Source organism: Erinaceus europaeus, chromosome 17 (genome assembly GCF_950295315.1).
Source record: "Erinaceus europaeus chromosome 17, mEriEur2.1, whole genome shotgun sequence".
Classification (NCBI taxonomy): domain Eukaryota; kingdom Metazoa; phylum Chordata; class Mammalia; order Eulipotyphla; family Erinaceidae; genus Erinaceus; species Erinaceus europaeus.
In genome coordinates, this window is record NC_080178.1 from 62,711,913 (window position 1) to 62,732,889 (window position 20,977).

Below are 20,977 nucleotides of genomic sequence, written 5' to 3' on the forward strand. Positions count from 1 at the left end.
GGATGGAGACAGAAACCGAAATGAGGAGATAAGGGAATGAGAGAAAAGGGCACCTGCAGCACTGCTGCACTGCTTGTGAAGCTTCTCCCACACCCCCTGGGGACAGGGACTTGAACCCAGGTCCTTATACTTGGTAACATGAATGTTCCGCCAGGTGTGCCATGAACCAGCCCCAAGAAATCTAGCTTTAAAATCCCATCTTGCTGTTCTCACTTCGGTAGCCCATATATTAAAATTGGAACTATACAGAGATTAGCATGACCCCTGTGCAAAGATGACATGAAAATTCATAAAGCGTTCCATATATTTTTTTTTTTAAAAAATCCTATATTGCCAGTTTGTTTTTATTCACTCCTAATACCAATTTCCACAGAATAAGGTCTCCAGATGCAGGTACTGATATCTGCAGGAGTATGGGCTACAGAATTTTTATCAATGATTTGCATCTGTGGAAGAGAGGGGAGGTGAGAGAGAGAGAGACAGAGAGAGAGAGGAATTCCAAACGCAGGTATGATAAGGCATCAGCCCACCAATGGAGACCTCTAGAACAGGTATAACCTATTCGAGTTTTCCATAGTGGGCTAAAATGGTTCAGAATGGTTTTGGGGGTTTTAGTTCGTTGCTATTCGTTGTTATTGGGACTTTACCACTCCAGGCTGCCTTTTTCAGATAGGAAAAGACAGACAGGGGGAGAGAGGAAAAGATATCACAGCACTGAAGTTTCCTCCAGTGTTGTGTGGGCTGGAGATCATGTGCACGGCCAAGCAGGTGCATTACCTGTGAAGCCACCTTGCAGACCCAAGCAGCCCAAGCCTCTACCTGCCTGCCTCACTCAGTCAGGTTACCCAGAAAGTGCAAGGCCTTGAATGATTTAGCTCTTTATAACTGAGATAAATCCTGAAGGAGCTGATAGGAAGTGTCTACTGACAGTTCTTCTAACAGTGGCAACAAGTTCTCCTTGAAGTGAGTAATGTTAAATTAGACTGTGGAGCAATTTCTGTCCCCCTAATCATTGAAAACAAGAGTAAAGGCAGGACTTGAAGACATAACACACAGGACTTTCATATAAGATCTTTGGTTTGATTCCTGGCCCTTCCAACAGCCAGAACTGAGCAGTACACTTGAAAAAAAAGAAGATGAGGAAGACAGAGGAGGCGAGGGAAAAGAATAGTATAATCAGGCAGTTATAAATGGGGCCTACCATCTTGGTGTGATACTACATGAGGCAGACCACTAAACAGAAAGCTCAAGAAGACAGCCCTGTTGAGATCTCTGTCATCCTAAGATAACTGTGTCCCCTAAGGAATGGCATTGCACTGTGGGGGACATAGATTCAACACAATAGTCCACATAAGCCAATAAACAAATGACAAAAATTCATCTCAGAGGAAAGAAAAAAAAATCTGTATCTAGGGGGCCGGGCCGTAGCACAGCGATTAAGCGCACGTAGTGCAAAGTGGAAGAGCCGGTGTAAGGAACCCAGTTCGAGCCCCCGGCTCTCCACCTTCAAGGGAGTCACTTCACAAGCTGTGAAGCAGGTCTGCAGGTATCTATCTTTCTCTCCCCCTCTCTGTCTTCCCCTCCTCTCTCCATTTCTCTCTGTCCTATCCAACAACAATGACAGCAATAGTAACAACAACAATGATAAACAACAAGGGCAACAAAATGGGAAAAATGGCCTCCAGAAGCAGGCACCAACCCCCAGAGATAACCCTGGAGGCAAAAAAAGAGAAAGAAAGAAAAAAAAACAAAGAAAAAAAAATAAAATCTGTATCCAAAGCAATTACAAATATGTTACCCAAAGTGTCTGGTTTTCATTAAAAAAAAAAAAAAAAAAAGAGGAGGAAGGACTGGGTGGTGGCTTAACTGGTAAGCACAGGCTACCACGCTCAAGGACCTGGGTTCAAGCCTGTCTCTTTCCCTCTCTATCTCTCCCTCGCCTCTCAATTTCTCTCTCTCCCATTAAATAAGAGAAAAAGAAAAAGGAAATGAAATATACAAAGAAAGAGGAAAGTGTGACCCACACTGGCAAAAACAAACAAGAACTACACAGGCAATAGATTGCCTATGAAGAAGCTTAGATATTAAAATGTTAACAGAATCTTCAAGGCAATTATTATCTTCATGTAGTCAATATTCAAAGGACTTTAAAGGAGTGAAGGAAAATATGACAATGTCTAATGAAATTGAGAATGTTGGCAAATAAAAGAAAAATTAAGGGGATCTAGTGGGATTGTACTGCTATATGGAAAACTGAAAAATGTTAGGCATTTACAAACTATTGTATTTACTGTCGAATGTAAAACACTAATTCCCCAATAAAGAAATTTTAAAAAGAGAGAGAAATTAAAGTAATAATAATAACAACAACTAGGCCTGGGGAAATAGCATAATGGTTATGCAAAAAGGTCCCCAGCACCACCATAAGCCAGAGCTGAGCAGTGCTCTGAAAAAAAAATCCTAAAATTTAAAAGTATAGTAGCTGAAATGAAAAATTCACTAGTTTCTTAATAAGTAATTTTAACCAGCAGAAAAGTCACTAAATATAATGATAGATAACAAGAGATTATGCAATTTGAAGGCCATAGTCAAAGAATAAGGAAACAGTGAACAGGACTTCAGAGAAATACGCCAACATGCATGTAATGGGAATACAAGAAGGTGAGGGGAAAGGGAAAAACAGCAGATTTTAATTTCTTTAGTGGCTGGAACATGGCAAATTTGATGAAAAACACTGATCTACACATCTGAACAGCTGAATAAACTTCTAGTAGGATAAATACAAAAAGATCCTCACCAAGACATACAGAAAAGTGCTAAAAAGCAAAAACAGAGAAAGGAAACTTAAAATATTAAGAACAAACAGCTTGTCATATAAAGATCACTCTACTAATAGTTGACTCCTTATAGGAAATAATGGAAATCAGAAGACAGTGATCACATATCCAAAGTGCAGAGAATAAAAAATGTAAAAAGTTAACCTAGGAGCTTGTATCTAGCCCAAATAGCTTTTAAAAAATATTTATTTATTTATTTCCTTTTGTTGCCCTTGTTTTATTGTTATAATTATTGTTGTTGTTGTTATTGATGTTGTCATTGTTGGATAGGACAGAGAGAAATGGGGAGAGAAAGATAGACACCTGCAGACCTGCTTCACCGCTTGTGAAGTGACTCTCCTGCAGGTGGGGAGCCGGGGGTTCAAACCGAGATCCTTACGTTGGTCCTTGCGCTTTGCACCACCTGTGCTTAACCCATGGCGTTTAACCTGCTGCACTACCGCCTGACTTCCACCAAAGAATCTTTTAAAAATGAAGAAGATGAAGTAAAGGTATTCCTAAATAAACAAAAACTGAGAACTTTCCACTAGCCTACTTGTCTTAGTAGAAATACTAATATATATTTTAAAAAGCTCTTCAGCATGAAAGAAACTCATTGCAGGGTCAGCAAGGTAGCTCCCCTGGACAGTGCACCTGTTCTAGCACATGCATGACCACTGCATTGGAGGAAAGATAGCACCACTGCGGTGCTATCTTTCCCTCTCTCCCTCTGTCTCTATCTATCTGAAAAACTCAGAATGGTGAAAAGGTGACCAAAAATGGGGGGCGGGGGACCAACCTATTCCAGAACACTGGTAAAGGTGATCACATCAATTAGAAAGGACAATATAAATGCATATTTCTTCTCCTTTATTTTGTCAACTGATTTTAAAAATAGTTTTTTGCGGGAGCTGGGCAGTAGCGCAGTGGGTTGAGTGCATATGGCCCAAAGTGCAAGGACAGGGTAAGGATCCTGGTTCAAGTGCCCAGCTTCCCACCTGCAGGGGGTGGATTCGCAAGTGGTGAAGCAGGTCTGCAGGTGTCTATCTTTCTCTCCTCCTCTCTGTCTTCCCCTCCTCTGTCGATTTCTCTCTGTCCTATCCAACAACAATGACAACAGCTATGACAATAATATCTACAACAAGAGCAACAACAAGGGCAAGAAAATGGGAAAAAAAAGGTTTCCAGGAGCAGTGGATTCATAGTGCAGGACACCGAGCCCCAGTAATAACCCTGGAGGCAAAAAAATATATGTATTTTTTTTTTTTTACCAGAGCACTGCTCAGCTCTGGCTTTATGGTGCTGTGGGGGATTGAACCCGGAACTTAAGATGCTCAGGCATGGAAATCTTTCACATAACTGTTATGCCGTCTTCCCTTCTCTCTCGATTTATTAATGTGTGAGAGAAGCAGCATGTGGCACTAGGGACTGAGCTCAGGACCTCACACTTTTAAGTCCTGTACTCTACACCATTGCTTGGGCTGCAATATTTCTTAGATGTGACATAAAAAGCTAATGCAATGAAAGGTAAAGTAGATGGCCCAGACATCATCACAATTTAAAACAATTGTGTTTCAAAAGACACCAGCAGGAAGTTAACACAGCTCACAAGAACTGAGGCATTAAATAATTCTTTCCACTCTTAAAATTTGTAGTTTTTTTTTTCAGATGTACTTATGAATGAGTCTTGACTCCTCCCTTCAAGGGCAGGAAGTTCTTTTATTATAACTCAGTGGTTATATTGATAAATTACTTGTCAGTGATGATGATCTGAACACACCACCACAGGAAAATGGAGGGGAGTGGTTAAAAATGAGCTTGGTGGAATACATCTGGGCATTTGCCAACCCCATTGTAACCTCCTGTGGGATCCAGACGGGAGGTGCCCTACAGCCAGCTATGATTCCATCAGTGTTAATGGGTTATTTAAAAAGAAAACAATCTCATAGGCTAAGGAAGCTTTCTTTCCCGATAGCAATCTGTCTACTTTCCTTCCTGATAAAATGCTCTGCAAAGCTCAGATAGAAACGAGGGCACTCGCATTAGGTTCCAAGAGTATCTGACAAACTCTACCAACGCCTAGCCCAAACACAGCACACAAAAGAATGACAATGCAAGGGGAGATCATTCAAAACCAGGAGCTGCAACAGAATTTTATATTAGAAATTCAGCCCATAGGAGAGACTGTCAGGAGACACAGTCGTCATCTTCAAATCTTTACGACCTGTGTTGGAGGTGACGATACATGTTTAACCAATCTCTAAGGAACAAAAGGAGAAAGAAGAGAAATAAACAAAAACCTAAATTTTGTTTGTGGGTTGTCTCATTTCCATGGTGCAAATAGTCCTGCAATAACCATTTCAAACTTAAAATGTGCACAGTTCTGACAACCAGTTCGCTATTGTCTAGAGCATAAAGCATGTCAACAAGAACACGTGTATAGTTACATGTCTTTAGATTTATCTACTTATTTTTTAAAATTCTTTGTTGGGGAATTAATAGTTTACAATTAACAGTAAAATAAAATATAATAGTTTGTACATGTGTAACATTTCTCAGTTTTCCACGTAACAATTCAACCCCCACTAGGTCCTTCTCCTGCCTTCCAGGACCTGAAACCCCTCCCCTGTTCTTTTACTTTGGTGCAATACACCAACTCCAACCAAAGTTCTGCTTTGTGTTTTCCCTTCTGTTCTTATTTTTTTAAATGTTTATTTGTTTATTCTTTTTTGTTGCCCTTATTGCTTTACTGTTGTAATTATTATTGTTGTTGTTATTGATGTTGTTAGATAGGACAGAGAGAAATGGAGAGAGGAGGGGAAGACAGAGAGAGGCAGAGAAAGATAGACACCGGCAGACCTGCTTCACCTCCTTGTGAAGTGACTCCCCTGCAGGTGGGGAACCGGGGGCACGAACAGGGATCCTTATAACGGTCCTTGCGCTTTGCACCAAGTGCGCTAACCCTAGCCCTCTGTTCTTCTTAATTTGTAAAAAGATTTTATTTATTTATTAATGAGAAAGATAGGAGAGAGAGAAAGAACCAGACATCACACTGGTACATGTGCTGCCAGGGATTGAACTCAGGACCTCATGCTTGAGAGTCCAGTGCCTTAGCCACTGTGTCACCTCCCTGACCACTCTTATTTTTCAACTTCTGTCTATGAGTGAGATCATCCCATAGTCTTCCTTCTCTTTCTGGTTGATCTCACTTAATATGATTCATGCAAGCTTCATTCAAGATGAGGTGAAGAAGGTGAATTCACCAATTTTAATAGCTAAGTGTTATTCCATTGTGTATATAGACCACAACTTACTCAGCCACTCATCTGTTGTTGGACACCTAGGCTGCTTCCAGGTTTTGGCTATTACAAATTGTGCTGCTATGAACATAGGCATACACAAATGTTTTTGGATGGATGTGTTGGGTTCTTTAGGATATATCCCCAGGAGAGGAATTACAAGGTCATAGGGTAGGTCCATTACTAGCCTTCTGAGAGTTCTCCAGACTGTTCTCCACAGGGATTGGACTAATTTACATTCCCACCAGCAGTGCAGGAGGGTTCCTTTGACCCCACACCCTCTCCAGCATTTGCTGCTGTTACCCTTTCTGATGCATGACATTCTCACAGGAGTGAAGTGGTATCTCACTGTTGTCTGTATTTGCATTTCTCTGACAATCAACGAGTTAGAGCATTTTTCATGTTTGTTGGCCTTTTTATCTCTTCTTCAATTTTTAAGGAACAATGAAAACCTTTATTACATGAACCAAGAGAAGACAGTTTCTTTGCCTTTATGAGTCTTGATTTTCCTCAGGTAAAACTCTAGCTCCTTGTTCTCTAGCACAGAACCATCTGCTCGGCCACACTAGCCTGGTCTTGAAGCGATGCAAGCAAGAAGCTTGCTCTGCTGGACCTGCTCTTCAAGAAGACTGCTGATTTTGGCATTCATTTTTCCTTTCATCACATTTCTTCTCAATTTTCTTTGACTGCTTTTTGTTTAGGATCTCTTCCTCCTCAGGAGTCAGTTTGGAGTGCTTCTTTCGACCTAGGAGCAGGGCATAGTGGGACCCATACCACAGCCCGTACGGTCTGCTGTCAACAAGCACAACGCGGGTCTTCACCAGGGTCTCGGTTCAGACCTGCTCATTGTTGGGTGCACTGTAGACAACACCAGTGATCCTTGTTTTTGTGTCTTGAGTCCAATTTTTATCCACTGTGCCACCTCCCAGGCCACAATCACATATTGCCAGAGCACTGCTCAGCTCTGGCTTATGTTGGTGCTGGGAACTGAACCTGGGACTTCAGAGCTTCAGGTGTGAAAGTGTTTTCCATAATGATTATGCTACCTCCCATGCCCTCCACGTTTCCTAGACATATTTCCACATACCCTAGACTTTCTCACTAACTGTACTTTAAACTTTATGATCCCTTTAGACTCAGTCCCTTCACCCCAGCACTTAACTTGCCATGTTTTTAAAGACTCAATTCAGGGATCACCCTTTATAAGAAGTTATGGCCTAAGTACTCCAACTAGACTAGCCTTTGCATTCTCACAATTTCTTGCTGTTCCCTTTGTTCCAACACTCATCACACACCTAATACCTTTGCTTGTCTCCCTCTCTTGTCTGTCTCCATGTAGTCATAGTGGGAGACCAGAATATATAAAGAATTCTCAAATTCAATAAGAAAACAAAAAACGAACTCACTTTAAAAAAAAAAAAAAAAAAAAGGCAAAAATCCCCAGCATTGTTTCTGCCAGAGTGATAGATACCCTGGTTATCTCTCCTCCTCACTAATAATAATTAAAAATTTTAATCATTTTTGTCATGTCATATACAAGGGAAATTCTGAGCACTCCCCAAAATCTCCAAGGTTCGGAGGTGGAGTTTTATCTTCTTTCTAATCAGGCTGCAGTGAGCTGTTACAACAATTCTGCTGTGTCCTGCTTCTGGTCATCACTCTTGACCCTTGTTGCACTCTGACACCCCCCCACCTCCTTGTCCCACACTGGGTACCAGACCCCTTCCCATGCCCTGGAATGACATCAATACACGACAACTCACTGAAAAGTTACATGTAATGGAGAGTAATGACATCACAGAGAAGAGAAATGTCAAATGTTACTTCCTTGAAGACTTAGTAGCCATCCCCAACCACATGGATTTTCCCACTGATTTTCCCTTTTTTTTTTTTCTAGTCCCTTTTCCCTCTTAAAGCTCACATATTTTTTCCCTGACTGTGTGTTTGTTTTTGTTTTTACCAATGTACTTCTTATCTCTGGTTTATGGAGATACTGGGGATTGAACCTGTGACCTTGGAACTTCAGGCATGAAAGGGATTTGTTCTCTCTCTCTCTTTCTCTCTCTGTCTTTTGCATAATCACTATGCTATCTCCCTAGCCCACCTTTCTGTGTTCTTAAGCTTACTTTCTAGTCTCTCGACTTGCCTATAACAACAGCTACAACTCTCTTTTATTTTTATTTATATATTTATTTTTGCCACCAGGGTTATTGCTAGGGCTCAGTGCCAGCACTATGAATCCTCTGCTCCTGCAATCATTTTTTTTTAACTAGACAGGACAGAGAGAAATTGAGCGAGGACAGAAAGATACAGAAGGAGAGAAAGACACCTGCAGACCTGCTTCATCGTTGGAGAAGCAGACCCCTCTGCAGGTGGGGAGCAGGGGCTCAAACCCAGGTCCTTGTTCTTGGTAATATGTGCCCTTAACTGGGTGCACTACTGCCAGGCCCCCCCTCATTGTTTTCTTAGGGAGTATAATCTGTCCCTTTCTTGGCTTTGCCCTCCTCCTTCCACATCACACCCTACTCAAGGAGCAAGGATGAAAATCTCACAATTCCGTTTGAAAAAGGCTGGTCAAGGAGCCAGGCAATGGTGTACCTGGTTAAATGCTCACATTGCAGTGTGCAAGGACCCAGGTTCACGAGTAGTGAAGCAGGTCCGCAGGTGTCTATCTCTATCCCTCTCTACCTCCCCCTCTCCTCTCAACTTTTCTCTGTTTCTATCCAATAATTAATAAATAAAAAATAAAAAATTAATTTAAGAAAAGGCTGGTCATGAGCATAGCATTCCATGGAAAGCAAATATGACTGTGGTAATTTTTATTTTCCATACCAATACTCCCTTTCTTGCTATTGCTACAATTAGTGAGAACATACTACAATAGATATAGTCTCCTCCAAGAAGTTTAACATGGCCACAGACCTCATGTCAACACTCTGGATAGGATTTGAGAAGCATAGGATGTTAAAGACAGGTGAAAGGTACTCAAGCCTCCTTCTGCTTACACACGGTCATGGTCTATTGCAGGTGAGAGTCAGAGAGTTCAGAAGATTTGCAGACACTGCAGGCCAGGGCAGGGGTGGAGCCCATATCTCCTGGCTCGTTCAAATCTATTCAATAAAACAAACACTTCAGTGAGTCCCTGGGACTAAGCCAAGGGGAAAAAAAAAAAAAGCTGTAGGGGTTTTCTGGGAAGGGACTCTGGATGTAGGTGACTTCACTGGGTGGGAACTCACAGACAGAGAACATTTGATTGATTGTCCCTGGACCCCAGATAACACCCTGCAACCCCCATCTCCCTGAATGTGAACTGGGTAAAAAGACCTGTATGGTACAGAACTAGACTGAACTCCTATTACCTGAGGGCAGAGTTAGAGGCATGCAAGGCATTCACACACAGGAGGAAAGCTCACTTCTGCTGAGGATTTTTCCCAAAGGGGTCAGGGTTTCAACAGGCAGAGTGGGCAGGGTGTGAGTATTTTAGGTAATGATCACCAACAAACTTCGTTTTCATGTTTGACAGTTGAGACCAGCCATCTGAACAAATTCCCTCTGAAGCTCTGAACTTGTTTCTTGAGCTCTAAAAGTGAGACAAATGATTTCTTCTTCTTTTTTAAAAAATTATCTTTATTTATTAATTGGATAGAGACAGCCAGAAATTAGAGGGGAGGAGAAGAGAGAGAGAGAAACAGATACCTACAGCACTGCTTCACCACTTGCAGAACTTTCCCCTTACAGGTGGGGACCAGGGGCTCGAAGCCGGGACATAGCACATTGTAACATGTGCTCAGCCAAGTGCACCACCACCCAGCCCCACAGATGATATCTACGTAGAGCTGTTGGGAAGATTAGATGAGCCAGGGTAGGAAATGTGTGCGGCATTAGCGGTGGCTATTAAAGTTATTACTGTTTTATCTAGGCACTCACCCAATTAATCCTCATAACATTTCTGAGATGAAAGGTTTTATTAACGAGACTGTTTTACTGATTAGGGAACTGAAACTTGGGGACTTGATCCAAGCTGCTCACTTGATTCTTGAGGTATCAGTCTCAGTTGCATGGCTGCAAAGGAGGTATATATCAGGGGGTAGTGAACAAACCATAAAGAATATATAGGATATCATACAGGAGACAGCAAAATGGTCATGCAAAAGACTTTCCTGCCTAAGGCTCAATCTCCAGAGCTGAGCAGTGCTATAGTCATTATCATCATCATCATCACAGTGCTATAGCCATCATCATCGTCGTCATCACAGTGCTATAGTCGTCATCATCATCATCATCATCACAGTGCTATAGTCATCATCATCATCGTCATCACAGTGCTAGTCATCATCATCATCATCATCGTCATCACAGTGCTATAGTCATCATCATCGTCGTCATCACAGTGCTATAGTCATCATCATCGTCGTCATCACAGTGCTATAGTCGTCATCATCATCGTCGTCATCACAGTGCTAGTCATCATCATCATCATCGTCATCACAGTGCTATAGTCGTCATCATCATCATCGTCATCACAGTGCTATAGTCATCATCATCATCGTCATCACAGTGCTATAGTCATCATCATCATCGTCATCACAGTGCTATAGTTATCATCATCATCACAGATATATTTCTATTTACTAAATCTTTTATCCCTCACAAGTCTTCAGACTGGGATTTCTAACTCTGGGGTATTTTAAACTTTATTTACTTATGGTATCTATTAATATATATGAGGAGAAAGAACCATAGCATTATCCTGGCTCATGTGATGCCGGGGACCAATCTCAGGGCCTCAAGCTTGAGAGTCCAGTGCTCTACTCACTAGGTGACACCTCCTGGGTCACCTCTGGGATTTTTTTTCTTAAATATTTATTTATTCATGAAGATAAAAGGAGAGAGAGAAAAAAAACCAGACATCACTCTGGCACATGTGCTGCTGGGGACTGAACTCAGAACCTCATGCTTGAGAATCCAACGCTTTATCCACTGCACCACTTCCTGGACCACTCTCTAGGATTTTTTTTTTTTTTACCTGAAAACTATAAGGTGGAAACAACAGTAGTACTGGGTGGGGGGGGGTGGTTGATAGCATGATGGTTATGCAAAGAGACTCTCATGCCTGAGGCTTCAAAGTCCCAAGTCCAACCCACCATAAACCAGAACTGAGCAGTGCTCTGGTAAAAAAAAAAAAAAAAATACATTAGTCCCCTAGGATTAGAAAGACTGAAATTGGGGGACAGATGGTGGCACAGTGGGTTAAGCACACATGGCATGAAGTGCAAGACTGGCTCAAGGATCCCAGTTCGAGCCCTTGGCTCCCTACCTATGGGGGGCGGGGTCTATCTTTCTCTTCCCCTCTCTGTCTTCCCGTCCTCTCTCCATTTCTCTCTGTCCTGTCTTCTTCTAGCATTTGCCCTTCTTCCGTAGCCAGTCAACAGCGTCAGGTTGAGCCTGATGTAAAGTTTCGAGACCTCCTTTGAATCTGGAGAGGTGGCAGTCGTTGACTATGTGGGTCATAGTCTGTCTGTAGCCGCAGGGGCAGTTCGGGTCGTCTCTGTCCTGTCCAACAACAACAACAACAACAACAAGGACAACAAATATGGGGAAAATATAGCCTCCAGGAGTGTCCATGTCCTCATCCCATCTCCTAATGGGGTTGTCTGGTTTTCTGGGGTGCTAAATTTATGGATTGGAAGGACTGAACCCCATACTTGTGCATACACTGCTCTGCTGCTTTCTCCCTCCTTTGCTGGGCATCCTCTGAGTAGATTCTTCCCTTGGATGCCTCTTCTGAGCTCTGCAAGCTGAGCAAGTCTCAGCCCTCTGCACTTGCTTCAGGCCTGAGACACTCAGTCCCTAGCCCATGGACAACTATACAATCACCTATTTGTCCTCTTGCATCACCCACAGATTCTCCTTTTCATCCCCTAGGCTGCAAACTCTGTGGAGGCAGAAGAAGAGCCCTCCCTGCTGCACGGGGCCAGTTCAGGACACTTGCTGAGAGAACAGTAGATGGTGGATGGATGAGTGCGTGAGCTACCTGACGGGTCTCCCAGCACTGGGATATTCAGTTCTGCATCTGACCTGAGCATTTTCTTTCCTCTCTCCAACTCTCCTTATTGTTTCCTCTCTCTCTCTCCCTCTCTCTCTCTCTCTTTTTAAACATTTCCCCTATTTATTTGATAGGGCAGAAAGAAATTGAGAGGGAAAGATGGAGAGAGAGACACCTGAGTACTTGCCTTGCTGCTCATGAAGCTTTCCCCCACAGATGCAGAGTGGGGACATGAACCCAGGTCCTTGCACATGGTAATATGTGAGCAATGAACCAGGTTTACCATCACCAAGCCCCCTCTCCTTATTGTTCTCTTCCAATTTATATCCTAGACTCAGAGTCTTTGAGATGTGGACTGGGGAAGTAGCATAAAGGTTATGCAAAACTCTTTTATGCCTGAGGCTCGGAGGTTCCAGGTTCAATCCTGAGCATCACCATAAACCAGAGAAGAAAGAAAAAGTTCAAGATGGAGACACCACAACCCACAACCCACATGCTGAAGAGTAAAGCCTTGCTGTGGCGGAGTGCCCAGTCGGACTGCAAAAGCTCTGGCTTCCATTCTAGTGTTTTTCCCAGGGCATGATCTATTTAGCATTTATTCATTTGTTTGTTTTTAAAACTATTTTAATGAAAGAGAGAGAGAGAGAGAGAGAGAAAGAGCCAGCCATAGAGAGCTAGAGAGACCAGAGCTCTAATTAGCTCTGGCTGATTGAGGATTGACCCCGGAACCTCGGAGCCTCAGGCATGAAAGCCTCTTACAGAACCATCATGCTTTCTACCCAACCCACTGCTTGTTTTTGATTAGGGTTTTCTTGGAGGGAAACAGCATTTGCTTATGACCTCACCTCCCCATGGCAGTGTTTTGGGTTTGGGGAACTAATTGGAGTCTCACAGTTCTCCCAATGGTGGCTGGGTGCCCAAATCAGGAAAGGTATTTTTTATGATGAAAAAAAAAAACAAAGAGAATAGCATCAGCCCTCATTTGTAACTTCCTGATAACAGCCACAATCCAAAATTTCTTTTATTTCCCTTCTAGTTTATTATGCTGCCCTTGTCCTTGGTAAAATGGAGCAGGCATGTGAATTGAAAAAAAGAAAAAAATCTGCACTTATTTACCACATCTATATTTACTTCCAGAAGCATTTGGTTTTGCATCACAGGCCACTATCAGCATCCTGCAACTGCCACTCACTTTTCCTCCTTAATTTAAACAGCTCACTCCTCCCTCTTGGCCAGCAAGCACTAGTGTCATCTTTGACCCTGAACATCCTTCTTCCTCCCAGTAGGGAGGCAGTCCGCCTCCTCAGGCCTGGCCTTCCCCACTGGTCATCCATCCTGATTCAACCTCAAAGCCACCAGCTCCTTGTTCAACAACTAATCACTTCCGTTCCCAACACCCATCCTGCGCTCTCATCCTGTCTCTTGTCTATGGCCCTGGAATCCAGATGAAGAGAAACCTCGAAGGAAGGAAGAGGAAAACAGCTCTTTGGGTTAGCCCAGATCACACCTGGGACTTTGCATTTTTGTGTGCGGGGGGGAAGGGCGGGGGCTATTTATTTCATTCTAATTATTATTTTAATTTATATTATTATTATTTTTTTTTTACCAGAGCAAAATTCGTCTCTGGCTTATTGTCAGAACCTGGGGGGGGGGGGATCAGACCCTAAGACACAAAAGACTTTTACATAACCATTATCCTATGTCCTCAGCCCACACAGATATTTATTTTTATTGTGATAAAATATACCATCACACAATTTGCCATGAAAGCCATCTTAAGTGTATATAATTCAATGCCACACATCTTAAGTGTATATAATTTAATGCCACTACACATCTGCACTGGTGCAAAACCATCACCACTGTCCATCTCCAGAGCTCTCTCATCATCCCAAACTGAAGCCCTGTGAAGACGGTAAAGAATATATCAGATGTCATGGAAGAGACAGCAAAATGGTTATGCTAAAGACTTTCCTGCCTGAGGCTCTAAAGTCCCAGGTTTAACCCCCAGAGTTGAGCAGTGCTATAGTCATCATCATCACATACTTCTATTTACTAAATCTTTTTTTTTAAAAAAAGATTTTATTTATTTATTCATGAAGACAGGTGGAGAGAAAGAAAGAACCAGACATCACTCTGGTACATGTGCTGCCAGGGATTGAACTCTGGACCTCATGCTTGAGAATCCAATACTTTATCCACTGAGCCACCTCCCAGACCACTGACTAAATCTTTTATCTGTACTCAGGAATAATATTTCCAATTGCCCAGGAAGTGGTGCAGTAGTAGCTAGAGCACTAGACTTAGAAGCATGAAGTCCAGAGTTCTGTGGCCAACACTGCACATATCAAAGTGATGCTCTGGTTCTCTTTCTTCTTTATTAGAGAAGAAAGAAGAAGGGAGAGAAGAAGGAAAAAAGGAGAAAGTTTTTTTTTTTTTAATGGGGTTGGGCACTGGCAAACCCAGTAGAGATCATTACCATGTTCAAGGACTCGGGTTCAAACCTAGGCCCCAACTGCAGGGGGAAGCTTTACAAGCAGAAAAGCAAGAACGCAGGGGTTTCCATTTTGCTTCTTCTCTTCTCTTCTCTTCTCTTCTCTTCTCTTCTCTTCTCTTCTCTTCTCTTCTCAGTTTCTAATTCTATCAAAAAAATTTTAGCAAATACATTTCTTCTTTTTAATTTTTTATTCTTTATTTATTTACTGAATAGAGACAGCCAGAACTTAAGGAAGGGGGAGATGGAGAGAGACACCTGCAGCCCTGCTTCACCACTCACGAAGCTTGCAACCTGCAGGGGCTTGAACAACAACACAATTTTTTTAATTCCCCTTCCTACCAGGCCTTGGAAGCCACAAAACATTGGTATATCCTTCCTTCCTTCCTTTCCTCCTTCCTTCCTTCCCTCCTTTCTTCTTTTCTTTCTTCTTCTTCTTCTCCTTCTCCTTCTCCTTCTCCTTCTCCTTCTCCTTCTCCTTCTCCTTCTCCTTCTCCTTCTTCTACTTCTTCTTCTTCTCCTTCTCCTTCTCCTTCTCCTTCTCCTTCTCCTTCTCCTTCTCCTTCTCCTTCTCCTTCTCCTTCTCCTTCTCCTTCTCCTTCTCCTTCTTCTTCTTCTTCTTCTTCTTTTTGCCTCCAGGGTTATCGCTGGGGCTCGGTGCCTGTACTACAACCCACAGCTCCTGGATGCCATTTTTCCCACTTTGTTGCCCTCGTTGTTGTTGTTATTATTATTGTCATTATTGTTGTTGGATAGGACAGAGAGAAATCAAGAGAGGAGGGGAGAGTTGGTCCAGAAGGTGGCACAGCTGAGAGGAGAAAAAGACTGACACCTGCAGACCTGGGGGTGGGGGAAGGCAGGAAATGGCAGGAGGTAACATGAATTTTGCTCTGGTAAAATATATATATATAATAATAATAATATAAATTAAAATAATAATTAGAATGAAATAAATTACCCCCTCCCTTCCCCCACACACATAAATGCAAAGTCCCAGGTGTGATCTGGGATAACCCAAAGAGCTGTTTTCCTCTTCCTTCCTTCAAGATTTCTCTTCACCTGGGTTCCAGGTGATAAAGACCAGCCCTGCCACACCTAAGGGAGCAGCTACAGAAGGTATGCAATCTTCCTCTCCAGCATAGACTTCTTCTCTCAATACATGTCCACCCATCCACCCATCCATCTACCCACCTATTCATCTACATAGTCTTGTTGACATTGCCACTTGAATTCATTATAATCATGTACAGCTTTCTTTTTTTAAAAAAAGTATTTATTTATTTATGTATTCCCTTTTGTTGCCCTTGTTATTTCATTGTTGTAGCTATTATTGTTGTCGTCATTGTTGGGTAGGACAGAGAGAAATGGAGAAGGGGAGACAGAGAGGGGGAGAGAAAGATAGACACCTGCAGACCTGCTTCACTGCTTGTGAAGCGACTCCCCTGCAAGTGGGGAGCCGGGGGGCTCGAACCGGGATCCTTATGCTGGTCCTTGAGCTTTGTGCCACGTGTGCTTAACCGGCTGCGCTATCGCCCGATTCCCATGTACAGCTTTCTAATACGTCAAATGAACCTGGGTGTATATGTGCTTCCTTGCACAATGTCCTTAAAAGTATCTTAGGGTGAGGGAGCTAGCACACCAGTTATGCAAACAGATTCTCAGGCTTGAGGCTCCAAGGTCCCAGGCTCAATCCCCTATATACCACCATAAACCAGAACTGAGCAGTGCTCTGGTAATAAAAATAAATAAATAAATAAATGATTCAGTCCAGGTCCCCCCAGGGTTTGGACAAGATGCTAAAGACCCAAGCCTCAGTATTAAGCCCTCCGTGGGTGGAGACTGGGCAGATATGGGGGTGGTAGAGCCGCAGCACAGGGGAGTTCAGACAATGGGAGTAGTAGGGGGGCCGGGGGACTCAGCAGCAGTAGTTTCCCCAATTGGCACAGCTGGTACTGCACTCCCAAAATGCACCAGCCACACATCAGTCCTGCCTCAACCATCCCAACCCTCCTGCACTTTCCCAACCTGGGGTTAGCACCACCCTGCTGAAAACTGAAGCTTTAAACTTGGAGTCCAGAGCAAAACATGCAAAGGACAGGCTCACACTCCATAAAAATACATATTTTAAAGTTCTATGTCAAAAAAAAAAAAAACAATCTCTAATGAATAGAGCAGCCTGGAAGGTGGCACAGTGGTAGAGTGTAGGACTTGCAGGTGTGAGGTCCTGACAGGTCCCTGGCACTGAATGCGTGAGAGTGATGCTCTAGTTCTCTCTTGTTCATAAATTACTACATCTATGAAAATGAGAGGGAGAAACGTCTTAATTTTAGGGAACTACAGTCTGCATACAGTGAAATATACACATTTTAAGGGCATGATCCAAGGAACTTTGACAAAGGTATACTATCATGGACTCCTTAATAACGGGATCACTCTGAGGATGCACAGGGTGGTTTTATTATTGGGCCACTGCCCTAACCCTAACCCTAACACCCCCTCCTCCTGCTTTTCTCCCTATCCTCTCTCCCCCTGTCCAGACCCTGTTCCCCCTTCCCCTTCTCCTCTTCTCCCCTCCTACCCTCTCCTCCTTCTCTTCTCTGTCTCTCTCACCCCCTTTTCTAGCCCAGACTTCTATCATTTGGTCTATAATGATCTTTTTTTGACTGGTCTCTTTATGTCCACTCCTGTCTTTTCCTAGCTTCCTATCTGCTCTCCATGTAACAACTAGTATGACCTAATACACCAATGCCACCTTGCCTAAAATCATTCTTTTGCATTCCTTTGCCCTCAAGATAAAATCTAATAATACTAGTGACATTCAAGGCCCTCTAAGGAGTGGCCCCTCTAACTCTCTGGCCGCAGGCCATCCTTCCATTTTATTCTCCAGCAGTACAATCTGTCCGGTGATTTGTATGCTTGCCCATTGGTTTAGAGTCTCCCCGTTCACCTGACGCAGACAGGAACACTCTGTCTTTATTCACTGGACTACTACAGTGAATACATCTGGGATATTTTTAAACTGGAGGGTGGCACAGACAAGTGTGGGTTCTGGAAAGTCTCTGGCTACAGTATGGCAGATATGGTCCATGGAAACAGGGTGGGGAGAGGTGGGTATACAGACTTAAGATCTCACTTCACCTGCTTACACTGTTGAGAAAAAATCATAACGATGTAAAACAGATTTAATGTAGGTGAGGTAAAGGCTGGTCAGGGAGAGAGAGGTAAAGAAGCAAAGACTTTCTGCTTTCTATAAACAGGGATCACCTTGCTTTGCCTCCTTTGAGTCTAGGAGATCGATGATATTAAAGATCAGGGGACTGATGGGTCACTAGCTACTGCTGATGAGAAAATGGAGAGACCTTATGGGATCTGGCAATAAATAAATAAATAAATCTTAAATAAATAGCTCTTAAAATTTTTTATTACATTTATTTATGTATCAGTTAGAGATAGCCAGAAATTGAGAGGGAAGGGAGAGATAGAGAGGGAGAGAGACAGAGAGACACCTGCAGCCCTGCTTCACCACTCATGAAGCTTTCCCCCTGCAGGTGGGGACCAGGGGCTCGAACCTCGGTCCTTGCACACTGTAACATTTGCGCTCAACCAGGTGCGCCATCACCTGACCCCTAAATAACTAGATCTTAAAAATAAATAAATAGACTTTAAAAATAAATAAATAGATCTTTAAAAAAATCAATAGTTCATTCAAATTGCAAATTTCTACTGAGGACTTAGGATGGATGTGCCAAGTTTTAAGTTGGGTGGGAATCTGAGGAGCACACAATGTACTACCTAGCCCACAGCAGCTCATATTCTCAATAAACCCAGGAGCCCAGAGTCCCAGCCCGGGGCTCCTTCCAGTTCACACCAGGACCTTTCTCAGGCTACAGCAGTGAACTCATTCTACAGGAGCCAAGTCGGGGGACTTCCTCTCCCAGCTCATAAACTGTAGGTGACCACAGCAGGGCTTATGAAACCCAACCTGTTTTTTCCTCAGAGCCTGGAGCTATCTAAATGCTATGTTTATTTTTAAACAACAGCACTGCCATTGACATTTGTAACTTGTTCTGAAATCTACCATTGTAATTGTCCGAGTTATTTTGTCTCATTTCCCAATTTCTTGGCCCCAAGCCTCATTCTGGTTGTCATTCCCTGTCCACCTCTTCTCACTTCCTGCTCCCCTCCACCCCACAGACTACACCCCTACTACATGAAGGAAGGTTAGCTGTTATTCATGTTTGAGTGTCTACACTCCCTTAGCCCCAGAAATTGTATATGGAATCTAGCTGGGTGTGAGGGCGAACTGGCTGCGACATCTGTCACCCCACTGATCACCAGGGTTGATTCGGCTGATCTGGCTGGCTAGGCTGGCTAGGCGGGTGTCCCCTTCCTCCCTCACCGCTCCATGTGCATCCCTCCTAAAGCTGCGAGTTCGGTCGAAGAGGACGGCCTTCCCCGAATAGAGACAGACCGGTCTTAGGTCGAGGGTATACAAGTAGCTGAGCACCCCTGCTAGAACCTCCAAACAAGCTCTCAAGGAATCTAGCCTTTGAGGAGCTGCCTTCCTGTTTAGGAGGAGGGCTGGGCCACACCCACTCTCAGTGCCCTCAGTATCCTCAGAGATATGGTATCCCATTAGTTACCACAGGTCCAGCATGTGGATCAGACAAGCTTCTTTTTTTCCTTCCTTCCTTTCTTTTTAGTTTTCTTTATCTTTATTTATTTATTGGATAGAGACTGTCAGAAATTGAGTGAAGGGGGAGATAGAGGAGGAGAGAGACAGAGAGACACCTGCAGCCCTGCAAAGTTTTCCCCCTGCAGGTGGGACCGGGGATTCAAACCTGGGTCCTTGAGCATTGTAACATGTGCATTCAAGTACCACCACCCTGGCCCCAGACAAGCTTTCTTTTATCTTTTCTTTACTTTTTCTTTTTTTTTTTTTGCCTCCAGGGTTATCGCTGGGGTTCAGTGCCTGCACTAGGAATCCACTGCTCCTGGAGGCTATTTTTTCCCTTTTGTTGCCCTTGTTGTTTATCATTGTCATTGTTACTACTGTCATTATTGTTGGTTAGGACAGAGAGAAATGGAGAGAGGAAGGGAAGACTGAAGGGGAAAGAAAGATACCTGCAGGCCTGCTTCACCACTAGTGAAGTGACTCCACTACAGGTGGGGAGTCGAGGGCTATAACCAGGATCCTTATGTTGGTCAGTGCGCTTCGCGCCACGTGAGCTTAACCCACTGCACTATGGCCCGGCCCCCTCAAACAAGCTTTCTAAGAGCCTAGGACAATGTTTCTATTTTCTTAAACAGGGGCTGAGAGATAGCTCACCTAGTGGAGTGCAAGCCCTATTATGGGTGAGCTCCTGGGTTTGAAGCACCAGAGATAATGGAGCAATGCTGTGGTGTCTCTCTTTTCCTCTCTGTCTCGCACAAAAATAAAGAAAAGAAAGTTGGGTCAGGAAGGCTGCTCAGTAGTAGTACACATGTCTGAGGTCCTGAGTTCACTCCCCAGAAGCACAGAGGAAAAACAAAAAATAAGAGAAGAAAAATTTTTAGAGAATCTTCTCTTTTTTTTTTTTTATTTAGATAGAAAGAGAGAGAGAGAGAGAGAGAAGCAGGAACGAGAACCAGAGCATCACTTTGGCGCATGTGATGCTGGGGATTAAACTCAGGACCTCATGCTTGAGGGTCCAATACTCTATCCACTGAGCCACCTTCTGGGCCACCTTTTAGTTGTTGTTGTTGTTGAGCCCAAAATACAGAAAACTCTAAAGTCTAAATCAATAATAAATAAATAAATGCCTGTCATTATAAATTCATATCGACCTCACTAGCTGGCCATTTTTTTTTTCCATTTTATTGGATAGGACAGAGAGAAACTGAGAGGGGAAAGGAGATAGGGAGACAGACAGACACCTGCAGACCTGCTTCACCACCATAAGCCAGAGCTGAGTAGGGCTCTGGTAAAAAAAAAAAAAAAAAAAAAAAAAACTTTGGTCCATACTCCCAGAGGGAGAAAGAATAGGGAAGTTTCTAATGGAGGGGATGGGATGCAAAACTCTGGTGGTGAGAAGTGTGTGGAATTATACCCCTCTTATCCTACAGTCTTGTCAATCATTATTAAATCAATAAAAAAAATAGAACTTGCAGATTTCATTTCCCTCACCACCATGAGCCAGAGCTGATACTTTGCACACCCAGTGTACCATTCTTCTTTTCTTCTGTTTTACTTCAGCTTATTTATTGTACTAACTAGGATTGATAGTATTTCCCCACCTAGTTTTTCCTTCTTTTTTTAGAAGATCAGTACTATTATTTTTAA

The 20,977-nt window shown here is 43.1% G+C and overlaps 1 long non-coding RNA gene and 1 other non-coding gene across 4 annotated transcripts in view; one reads left to right on the plus strand and one right to left on the minus strand.

Moving 5' to 3' along the window:
* The first annotated feature begins 205 nt into the window (after window positions 1-205).
* LOC132534134 (U6 spliceosomal RNA) lies at window positions 206-309 on the plus strand. Its single transcript, XR_009545810.1, has one exon. It is a non-coding gene; the product is annotated as a U6 spliceosomal RNA (small nuclear RNA).
* Window positions 310-6,427: 6,118 nt separating this feature from the next.
* LOC132534072 (uncharacterized) overlaps window positions 6,428-20,977 on the minus strand; it is a 109,260-nt gene continuing 94,710 nt past the window's right edge. The window contains exons 4-5 of one of the 3 annotated variants that reach the window (XR_009545774.1): window positions 9,121-9,225; window positions 6,428-6,860 (exon numbers count right to left, since the gene is read on the minus strand). This is a non-coding gene — a long non-coding RNA (uncharacterized LOC132534072). The remainder of the gene's footprint in view (window positions 6,861-9,120; window positions 9,226-20,977) is intronic. The other 2 variants (XR_009545775.1, XR_009545773.1) reach the window with 2 other exon arrangements.